The 11,536-nt window shown below is 58.2% G+C and overlaps 2 non-coding genes and 1 pseudogene across 2 annotated transcripts; 1 reads left to right on the top strand and 2 right to left on the bottom strand.

Moving 5' to 3' along the window:
* Positions 1-335: 335 nt before the first annotated feature.
* On the bottom strand, positions 336-488 carry LOC126525713 (5.8S ribosomal RNA). Its single transcript, XR_007598279.1, has one exon. It is a non-coding gene; the product is annotated as a 5.8S ribosomal RNA (ribosomal RNA).
* A 1,572-nt stretch (positions 489-2,060) lies between these two features.
* Positions 2,061-3,875, bottom strand: LOC126525675 (small subunit ribosomal RNA). Its single transcript, XR_007598272.1, has one exon. It is a non-coding gene; the product is annotated as a small subunit ribosomal RNA (ribosomal RNA).
* A 7,050-nt stretch (positions 3,876-10,925) lies between these two features.
* Positions 10,926-11,093, top strand: LOC126525661 (U2 spliceosomal RNA; annotated as a pseudogene).
* The last annotated feature ends 443 nt before the right edge of the window (positions 11,094-11,536 follow it).

Here is an 11,536-nt window from a genome sequence, read left to right on the forward strand (position 1 = left end):
TGCACGCAAGCGTGCGCTTCCGACTCTCTCGCAAACGTGCGCGCTACATGGCAACAGACGTTCGCGCCTCGTGCTTGGACCGCTCTTTCCCTGCAGGTATCCGACTCCATCCTGCGGCGGTCTTGCTAGAGGCGCGCACTCGTCACGCTGCAGTAGTTTTGCCTCGTTTCCGTCTTTTCGAAGAATTGGCACAACGGTTTGCCACCGTCTCCCTCTCGTGAGGCCGCTGGCGCGTGGCTTTAGCGCTCAACGTACTGTCCATGATGCCGACGCGGTCAAAACGAGTCGACGGACGCACGTTCCCTGTGCGCCGAAGTCTCTCTTGATATGTGATCCGACCCTCAGACAGACGAAGCCAAGGGAAGACCCAAGGCCGCAATGTGCGTTCAAAGAATCAGTGCTCAGTGTGTCCTGCAATTCACACCAAGTCTCGCAGCTGGCTGCGTTCTTCATCGACCCGAGAACCGAGTGATCCACCGCTTAGAGTCGTGAAAAATAGTTTGTTCAATTCAGTACAGTACAACCAGGGTTTTAGGCACGTGGCGTCTCCCTGTGTGTGGTTTCGAAGAGCGCCTTTCGGCGTGCGCTCCTCCAGTCTCGCTCTTTCGGCGGCCGCGTCTCAGCAGCTGAAAGCCTAATGGCACTCCACTCCTGCTACTCGCGCGTGTGTTTTGCGCCCACGCCTTCCTCGCTTGCCCTCGAGGCACCTTATGCCGTTTGCGCGCACTCGAAGCCGGTTTTACCTGCCAACCATCCACCGGACCCGTGTGTCTCGTGTGCACGTTCACATCGCTCCACTAAAAATTGCAAAGAGCGACAGAGCCATGATTAGGGCTAAGCCGCTGTGGAGTCTTTAACGGCTACACGGCCACGGGCAGGGCTTCACCCCCATCGACGTGCTTCGCTTCAGTCAGCAGTAGGTTCATAGAAGGGCCTCAAACACACACACACTTTCGCATCGGCAGATCGCCGCAGCATAACCGCTGTTGATCCAACAGCCTACTTGAGACGAAAGACAAGAGCCCGGCGCGCGTACTCGCGCAGCTCTCCAAAACCACTCGGCCAGTGCCAGGGACGGCTCCCTGCGCCGGCGCCACAACAAGTCTACTTGAGGCGGAAGACGAAGCCAGCAAGGGCCTGGCCGCAAGTGCGTTCGAATCCGGGACTACAGTCCCTCGTCTGTCCGTACTTCCTCTTTCGACGTGCGGCGCCTTCCCAAAGCGCACAAGTCCGCTAACCGCAGAACGCTTCCGACGTAGCAAAGCCGCGTTTCCTTCGGTACTTCGCAGCAACGCCGCCTTTCCCTCGGCGGCGGGCGAATAGCCTGCAGACGTCGTCGCATTAAACCGCGATCTCGACACCTCGCGCGTCACGAGCAGGAGCCGACCGGCAGCCTCCGGCCCTTTCGGACTCGGTGGCATTTGCCGCGGAGGACGGGAGAGCACTTTAGGCCACGGTTCCTTCCGTACTTGGCAGCCGCACCCTCATACCGACAGTTCCATGACCGACCGAGCGCCACACCGTTCCTTTAGTACTTGGGCGGCAACAAAGTCGGGTCGTTACTCCATACTCGCCGCAGGAAGCGACCGGCAGCCGCCAGCCTTTTCAGACTCGGCAGCGTTTGCCGCGGAGGACGGGAGAGCGCTCGCACCACGGTTCCGTGTGTACTAAGCGGCAGCGGCATTAGCTCTCGACCGTCAGTTCCTTGACCGACCGCACGCTTCGCCGTTCCCCTCGTACTGGGCAAAGCAGCAGGTCGGGTCGTCTTACTCCCATTCCGCGCAAGAGCGCCAAAGCGGACAGAAAGCCCACCCAGTGTGCGTTACGCCGTTTCTACCCGCGGGCGCGGCCAAGCCAACCGTCCAAGGTTGCAGCCGGCGTCCACTGGGCGCAACAAATTTGGCACGGGGCGCCCCTCAAAATTCAGGCAGTCCCCGGCATGTTCGGGTATAGCCGTCCCCGCGTCCAAGCGGGGCCAGCGGCGGAAAGCGTCGGGCGCAGCGAGCTGCTTCACCCACACGGGGTAGAAACAATGGCGCTCGCCACCCTTCACAATCCGGTAATGATCCTTCCGCAGGTTCACCTACGGAAACCTTGTTACGACTTTTACTTCCTCTAAATGATCAAGTTTGGTCATCTTTCCAACAGACCGGCGCAACCGAAAGGCCGCGCCGGACATCGGTCCGAAGACCTCACTAAATCATTCAATCGGTAGTAGCGACGGGCGGTGTGTACAAAGGGCAGGGACGTAATCAACGCGAGCTTATGACTCGCGCTTACTGGGAATTCCTCGTTCAAGGGGAACAATTGCAAGCCCCTATCCCAATCACGAAAGAAGTTCCACGGGTTACCCAGTCTTTTCAGACAGGGATAAAGACACGCTGCTTCCTTCAGTGTAGCGCGCGTGCGGCCCCGGACATCTAAGGGCATCACAGACCTGTTATTGCTCTGTTTCGTGCGGCTAGGAGCCGCTTGTCCCTCTAAGAAGGTTGTAAGGTGCTGGGAACCCCGCACCTATTTAATAGGCTAGAGTCTCGTTCGTTATCGGAATTAACCAGACAAATCGCTCCACCAACTAAGAACGGCCATGCACCACCATCCACCGAATCAAGAAAGAGCTCTCAATCTGTCAATCCTCCCAGTGTCCGGGCCGGGTAAGTTTTCCCGTGTTGAGTCAAATTAAGCCGCAGGCTCCACTCCTGGTGGTGCCCTTCCGTCAATTCCTTTAAGTTTCAGCTTTGCAACCATACTTCCCCCGGAACCCAAACACTTTGGTTTCCCGGAAGCTGCCCGCCGAGTCATTTGAGTAACTCAGGCGGATCGCTGGTTGGCATCGTTTATGGTCAGAACTAGGGCGGTATCTGATCGCCTTCGAACCTCTGACTTTCGTTCTTGATCAAAGAAAACATTCTTGGCAAATGCTTTCGCAGTAGTTCGTCTTGCGACGGTCCAAGAATTTCACCTCTAGCGCCGCAATACGAATGCCCCCGTCTGTCCCTCTTAATCATTACCTCGTATTCCAAAAACCAACAGAACAGAAACGAGGTCTTGTTCTATTATTCCATGCAAGTTTATTCAGGCGACTCGCCTGCGTTGAGCACTCTAATTTTTTCAAAGTAAAAGCACCGGCCTTCTCGAGGCACACAATGAAGTGCACCAAGAAAGGACCGGCATGATGTTCAGTCCGAGCCGTCGCATCGGGTAGATGCACTACTCGTCTGGAACTGAGATCCAACTACGAGCTTTTTAACCGCAGCAGCTTTAGTATACGCTATTGGAGCTGGAATTACCGCGGCTGCTGGCACCAGACTTGCCCTCCAATTGATCCTCGTTAAAGGATTTAGAGTGTACTCATTTCAATTACGGGGCCTCAAAAGAGTCCCGTATTGTTATTTTTCGTCACTACCTCCCCGTGCCGGGAGTGGGTAATTTGCGCGCCTGCTGCCTTCCTTGGATGTGGTAGCCGTTTCTCAGGCTCCCTCTCCGGAATCGAACCCTGATTCTCCGTTACCCGTAACAACCATGGTAAGCAAGTAACCTACCATCGAAAGTTGATAAGGCAGACACTTGAAAGAAACGTCGCCGGCTCGTGGCCATGCGATCAGCACAAAGTTATCCAGAGTCACCACACAATACGGGCCGAAACCCGATCGATCTTGGTCTAATAAAAGCACCCGTCGCCCAAAGGGCTTCAGGCTCACTGCATGTATTAGCTCTAGAATTGCCACAGTTATCCAAGTAGGAAGAAACGATCTAAGGAACCATAACTGATTTAATGAGCCATTCGCGGTTTCGCCTTATTTCGGCATGTACTTAGACATGCATGGCTTAATCTTTGAGACAAGCATATGATTACTGGCAGGATCAACCAGGTAATCGTTCAACTGCGCGTCCAGCCTTTCAAGCAGGCCGGACGCCGTTTTTGCGATGCCGAGGCCACCTTCAGGCGCCCCAACACGCTTCGTTCTCGCAAAGGGTAGCACTTTGCACAGTCCGAGACGACGGCGTTCGAGCTCGCTACGGCGCCCTCCCCGCAGGGCCGGGTATCGCCACGCGGCAAGAAGCACGCAACATTCTCGATAGACCGGTTGTGTCGACTCGATCGCGGCTTGCGGTTTCTCTCGAGCCCGCAGCACTGGTGGACCGACCGACACTTGCAACGTAGCCGAGACGGCAAAGCCGCTAGGCGACGGGTCACGCCCGCGCCTTCGGCGCTTTCGTATTTGATTCGTCCGAGGACGATGCGGAACACACTTCGATATCGTGGAAAAAGCGTCGTCCGACAACCAGCCCCTAACGCATCAAGCGGATGAGGCTGCAGACGTCAGCTGTGGGATCCACGGGAGCGATACCGGGGACACGCTTGACGGGCACGAAGCCCGCCGCATATCAAACACCCAGGTCGCTTTGGGGGCGACTGCTCTCTGGGACCCCCATATAATAGCAGCGATAAGTACCCAGACCTCCATGGGGCCGTACTCGTGCCACTTTCGACGAGCGTTTGGCGAAAATCGTGCCGCCTCGTAACGCCGCGAGCAAGATTGAAAGCTTACGTCGGCAGCACAATGCCGAAGTCGTGAAAGCGCAGCGCGTCCACCGAATGCGCGAACGGCAATTTCTCGCTAATGGCCAGTACGGTTTCCTGCACAATTGCCTTTCTGTCGCCCTACGGGGCCCCCGGCCGATCGATTCGAGGCACGCTAGCACGGCCCCTTCGCCATTTCCGAGCACGCGTGCGAACAGTGCGGGCGGCGTGCTCGACGCCCCGGCTGACGTCGTTTCGGACTTTGTCTCTTCGCGTGCTCGCGGCAACGCCGCGGCCAACGACGACGTCTGCGCGGTTCTTTGCCGGTTCCCGGCGTGCTATAGTGCAGCCCTCTGCAGGGCGACACCGGCTCCGTCGTGTCCGTGCGGCGGCTTGTACGCAAAAGTTGCGCCAAAGGCGTCGCGCTCGCGCCGCCCCGGCACACGCGGTTTCGGACTTTGTCTCTTCCAGCGCTCGCGTAGTCGTGGGCACGATTGTCGACGTCGGAACGGTGCGCGGACTACGCCACGAGCACGCGCAAGCCGAAAATCGCACTACGGTACAATGTCGGCCGGGGCCGTACGGCCCCTTACAGTAGCAGCGATAAGTGCCCAGACCTCCATGGGGCCGTACTCGTGCGACGCGGCGGCGTACTGCGCCGAGCCGAGCGCCAATATTTGGCTTTTGCTGGGCGGATTCGAGCTCTGGCGATCGCCGCGGTACCGCCGCTCACCGATTCAAGGCACGCTAGCGCGGCCCCTTCGCCATTTCCGAGCACGCGTGCGAACAGTGCGGGCGGCGTGCTCGACGCCCCGGCTGACGTCGTTTCGGACTTTGTCTCTTCGCGTGCTCGCGGCAACGCCGCGGCCAACGACGACGTCTGCGCGGTTCTTTGCCGGTTCCCGGCGTGCTATAGTGCAGCCCTCTGCAGGGCGACACCGGCTCCGTCGTGTCCGTGCGGCGGCTTGTACGCAAAAGTTGCGCCAAAGGCGTCGCGCTCGCGCCGCCCCGGCACACGCGGTTTCGGACTTTGTCTCTTCCAGCGCTCGCGTAGTCGTGGGCACGATTGTCGACGTCGGAACGGTGCGCGGACTACGCCACGAGCACGCGCAAGCCGAAAATCGCACTACGGTACAATGTCGGCCGGGGCCGTACGGCCCCTTACAGTAGCAGCGATAAGTGCCCAGACCTCCATGGGGCCGTACTCGTGCGACGCGGCGGCGTACTGCGCCGAGCCGAGCGCCAATATTTGGCTTTTGCAGGGCGGATTCGAGCTCTGGCGATCGCCGCGGTACCGCCGCTCACCGATTCAAGGCACGCTAGCGCGGCCCCTTCGCCATTTCCGAGCACGCGTGCGAACAGTGCAGGCGGCGTGCTCGACGCCCCGGCTGACGTCCTGTCGGACTTTGTCTCTTCGCGTGCTCGCGGCAACGCCGCGGCCAACGTCGACGTCTGCGCGGTTCTTTGCCGGTTCCCGGCGTGCTATAGTGCAGCCCTCTGCAGGGCGACACCGGCTCCGTCGTGTCCGTGCGGCGGCTTGTACGCAAAAGTTGCGCCAAAGGCGTCGCGCTTGCGCCGCCCCGGCACACGCGGTTTCGGACTTTGTCTCTTCCAGCGCTCGCGTAGTCGTGGGCACGATTGTCGACGTCGGAACGGTGCGCGGACTACGCCACGAGCACGCGCAAGCCGAAAATCGCACTACGGTACAATGTCGGCCGGGGCCGTACGGCCCCTTACAGTAGCAGCGATAAGTGCCCAGACCTCCATGGGGCCGTACTCGTGCGACGCGGCGGCGTACTGCGCCGAGCCGAGCGCCAATATTTGGCTTTTGCAGGGCGGATTCGAGCTCTGGCGATCGCCGCGGTACCGCCGCTCACCGATTCAAGGCACGCTAGCGCGGCCCCTTCGCCATTTCCGAGCACGCGTGCGAACAGTGCGGGCGGCGTGCTCGACGCCCCGGCTGACGTCCTTTCGGACTTTGTCTCTTCGCGTGCTCGCGGCAACGCCGCGGCCAACGACGACGTCTGCGCGGTTCTTTGCCGGTTCCCGGCGTGCTATAGTGCAGCCCTCTGCAGGGCGACACCGGCTCCGTCGTGCCCGTGCGGCGGCTTGTACGCAAAAGTTGCGCCAAAGGCGTCGCGCTCGCGCCGCCCCGGCACACGCGGTTTCGGACTTTGTCTCTTCCAGCGCTCGCGTAGTCGTGGGCACGATTGTCGACGTCGGAACGGTGCGCGGACTACGCCACGAGCACGCGCAAGCCGAAAATCGCACTACGGTACAATGTCGGCCGGGGCCGTACGGCCCCTTACAGTAGCAGCGATAAGTGCCCAGACCTCCATGGGGCCGTACTCGTGCGACGCGGCGGCGTACTGCGCCGAGCCGAGCGCCAATATTTGGCTTTTGCAGGGCGGATTCGAGCTCTGGCGATCGCCGCGGTACCGCCGCTCACCGATTCAAGGCACGCTAGCGCGGCCCCTTCGCCATTTCCGAGCACGCGTGCGAACAGTGCGGGCGGCGTGCTCGACGCCCCGGCTGACGTCCTTTCGGACTTTGTCTCTTCGCGTGCTCGCGGCAACGCCGCGGCCAACGACGACGTCTGCGCGGTTCTTTGCCGGTTCCCGGCGTGCTATAGTGCAGCCCTCTGCAGGGTGACACCGGCTCCGTCGTGTCCGTGCGGCGGCTTGTACGCAAAAGTTGCGTCAAAGGCGTCGCGCTCGCGCCGCCCCGGCACACGCGGTTTCGGACTTTGTCTCTTCCAGCGCTCGCAACCATGTCGGGGCCGACGCCGACGACTGCGTGGTGTTTCAACGATTGCCGGCGTGACACAATGCAGCGGCGTGCGGGATGCCAGCGATTCCGTCGTGTCCGTGCGGCGGCTTGTACGCAAAAGTTGCGCCAAAGGCGTCGCGCTCGCGCCGCCCCGGCACACGCGGTTTCGGACTTTGTCTCTTCCAGCGCTCGCGTAGTCGTGGGCACGATTGTCGACGTCGGAACGGTGCGCGGACTACGCCACGAGCACGCGCAAGCCGAAAATCGCACTACGGTACAATGTCGGCCGGGGCCGTACGGCCCCTTACAGTAGCAGCGATAAGTGCCCAGACCTCCATGGGGCCGTACTCGTGCGACGCGGCGGCGTACTGCGCCGAGCCGAGCGCCAATATTTGGCTTTTGCAGGGCGGATTCGAGCTCTGGCGATCGCCGCGGTACCGCCGCTCACCGATTCAAGGCACGCTAGCGCGGCCCCTTCGCCATTTCCGAGCACGCGTGCGAACAGTGCGGGCGGCGTGCTCGACGCCCCGGCTGACGTCCTTTCGGACTTTGTCTCTTCGCGTGCTCGCGGCAACGCCGCGGCCAACGACGACGTCTGCGCGGTTCTTTGCCGGTTCCCGGCGTGCTATAGTGCAGCCCTCTGCAGGGTGACACCGGCTCCGTCGTGTCCGTGCGGCGGCTTGTACGCAAAAGTTGCGTCAAAGGCGTCGCGCTCGCGCCGCCCCGGCACACGCGGTTTCGGACTTTGTCTCTTCCAGCGCTCGCAACCATGTCGGGGCCGACGCCGACGACTGCGTGGTGTTTCAACGATTGCCGGCGTGACACAATGCAGCGGCGTGCGGGATGCCAGCGATTCCGTCGTGTCCGTGCGGCGGCTTGTACGCAAAAGTTGCGCCAAAGGCGTCGCGCTCGCGCCGCCCCGGCACACGCGGTTTCGGACTTTGTCTCTTCCAGCGCTCGCGTAGTCGTGGGCACGATTGTCGACGTCGGAACGGTGCGCGGACTACGCCACGAGCACGCGCAAGCCGAAAATCGCACTACGGTACAATGTCGGCCGGGGCCGTACGGCCCCTTACAGTAGCAGCGATAAGTGCCCAGACCTCCATGGGGCCGTACTCGTGCGACGCGGCGGCGTACTGCGCCGAGCCGAGCGCCAATATTTGGCTTTTGCAGGGCGGATTCGAGCTCTGGCGATCGCCGCGGTACCGCCGCTCACCGATTCAAGGCACGCTAGCGCGGCCCCTTCGCCATTTCCGAGCACGCGTGCGAACAGTGCGGGCGGCGTGCTCGACGCCCCGGCTGACGTCCTTTCGGACTTTGTCTCTTCGCGTGCTCGCGGCAACGCCGCGGCCAACGACGACGTCTGCGCGGTTCTTTGCCGGTTCCCGGCGTGCTATAGTGCAGCCCTCTGCAGGGTGACACCGGCTCCGTCGTGTCCGTGCGGCGGCTTGTACGCAAAAGTTGCGTCAAAGGCGTCGCGCTCGCGCCGCCCCGGCACACGCGGTTTCGGACTTTGTCTCTTCCAGCGCTCGCAACCATGTCGGGGCCGACGCCGACGACTGCGTGGTGTTTCAACGATTGCCGGCGTGACACAATGCAGCTGCGTGCGGGATGCCAGCGATTCCGTCGTGGCGGTGCGGCGGCTTGTACGCAAAAGTTGCGTCAAAGGCGTCGCGCTCGCACCGCCCCGGCACACGTGGTTTCGGACTTTGTCTCTTCGAGCGCTCGCAGCGATGTCGAGGCGATCGCTTACGTCTGCACGGTTTCCGGTGTGCTACAATGCAGCAGTCTGCCGCACTACACCTCTTGGTTGCCGAGGCCAGCACGGCAATTTACTGAAGCGAGCGCATTGCGCCCAGGCGGCAGCGGACTTTGTGCTTTCGGGAGTGCTCTTGCTGTAAAATTTGAACGGCTGCAGCTGCGCGAAGCAAGTGTACCTATTTTCACTCTCTCTCTGTCTGCCTTTGAGGCGACTGTAATTTCACTTTAAACGCAACTGGAGGCGGGAGCAACCTGATGAGAGTAGGTGGACTTCGGTACATGTTGTAATTTAGAAATTGCTTTCAAGCTTTGAGGACATACACCTTCGCGCCATCTGCTTTCCCCGTCTCTTTGGCACTTTATAGTATGTGCTGCATGCTCTGCATTCCAAAGAAACACGCCTGTGTCTCTCCCTCTCTCACGTTCTTCTTCTTTTTGTAGCTGCTGTTGTAGAAGATGCTATGCTCTTTAATCGCTGTAACATAGAGTGCTTGCACAAGCCAACAACTTTTGCGCGTTTTTTTTTTTTTTTTTCTCTTCCCAAGACGTTTCTGCCATTATTCACTAACTCTCGTTCTTAGTATGCAATGGAGCGTTAGCTCGCGCCATCTACCTTTCTTTCTGTATTGCAAAGTCCGCAGGTTTTCCTAGTTCCGTACTCAGATGGCGCCAATGCGTTTTGGCGCCAGGTTCGAACGACCTCGCTGTACTCGTGTTTCCCATTTGAATGTTGCAAAGGGGTTTGCGACAGGGGGTGGTTCTTGTGCAAGGCTGAGCTTTCCAGCTGCGTTTAAGCTATGCTAGCATGTGTGCGTATATATATATATATATATATATATATATATAAATACACAAACACACACACACACACACACACATGCATATATACATACACACACACGGTAATGGTAAAGATGATGAGGTAGCACTTTTTTTTTTTTTTTACAATGCCTGTGTTTCAGATGGCGATCTTTCTCCCCTCTATGTTTCCGGTGGGAAGGAGTGTGCAGCGTTTTCTATATTTATTTTGTCATTCACTTCTATGTTGCTCGTCTTCGTACATGGGGCATGCTACCTAATTCTACCGGTCGATTCGACACGTTGCGATCCGTCCCGGCCTGTGCCGTATCAAAATTTTCAGTGGGCCTTGCGGTAAATAAAAAGAAATGAAGGAAATGCGCGTAGTATATTACAATTGCACACGGGCTTGAAACGAAGCCCTCAAGGAAGGTCACCTTGAGCGGTCGCATTCAGACGGAAGTAAGCATTCCCCTGGCGCGTTTTTTTCCGCTCGCCTGTTCCGTTTTCTACGAGGTTGCCTTGGTTGGTTTCGCGTTACAAGCAAGCTTGCACTCGGGTCTCGTTTCTACGCGACAGCGTTTCGTTAACAGCGAAAGACTGAGGCGTTGCGAGTTCATCCGTGAGATAGGGAGCGTTGAGTCTGTACACAGGCTGAATTTTATAATATTGCCCACGCTGTTGCTGAGGTTACCCATGTCGGCAGGGCGCCCACAAGGCAGTAGTACAATGAAGTGAAGTGAAGGACATCGCTTCTCGGCCTTTTGGCTAAGATCAAAGTGTAGTACGAACGAACTCGTGGCTTAGTGGTAGCGTCTCCGTCTCACACTCCGGAGACCCTGGTTCGATTCCCACCAGCCCATCTTGCAAGGTGTTTTTTGCCAAGTGAAGAACAGCACTAGGTAGACACACACTACACCAACACACACTTCTATGCCAGCACAAAAACTTCCAAAATACCCAACAAACACTAAACAAACACACACCTCTATGCCTGCCCAAAAACTAAACACCAAAACTCTAGTAAATTCACATCAATGAAACCGTCCTTCATTTGGAAAATGTAACAAGCATTTTTTCAAAAACCTCTGTTCTTATCAGCTTAATATCTGATACGGGTTCTATATGGACCCACGATATTAAACCTATTTTTGGAAGTTGGCGGAGTGCTTGAAGCCTGCTTCACCTCCGCCGCAGGTCGGCCCGGTATTGCACTACCTCCGGGATCGGCCCCGCTCACTTAGGTGAGACTTCATTCAATCAAAATGAAGAGCACAAGCTCAACGCGAGCAGTGACTTGACACGCACCATTCCTATACTACACGCAACGATGCCGGTTCGCGGACCACGAGAGTAATTAAACTGCCACTCCATCTGTGTGTAGCGTCGCACTTGTTGCGTCGCAAATGGGACAGCCGCTCCAGCAAATTTCTAGTTATGGGCTTCGAGAAAAATTAATGAAAGCAAAAGAAAGAACCAGAATTCCTATTTGTCCGATGTCTCTGAATGATTGTCTCCTGTAAAGAGCCACTTGGGGGGATGGGGGGTAGGATTAGCCGTGGGGTTCGCAATCAATATGAATCCCACTCAAAGCCAACACTGGATTTTGGAGTTCACTATCGCTTGGATCCGTAAACCACCGCGGCCACGCAAGCTCGCCCTGCCGCCGAAATCCGCTGCCCA

Source organism: Dermacentor andersoni, chromosome 10, assembly GCF_023375885.2.
Source record: "Dermacentor andersoni chromosome 10, qqDerAnde1_hic_scaffold, whole genome shotgun sequence".
Lineage (NCBI taxonomy): Eukaryota > Metazoa > Arthropoda > Arachnida > Ixodida > Ixodidae > Dermacentor > Dermacentor andersoni.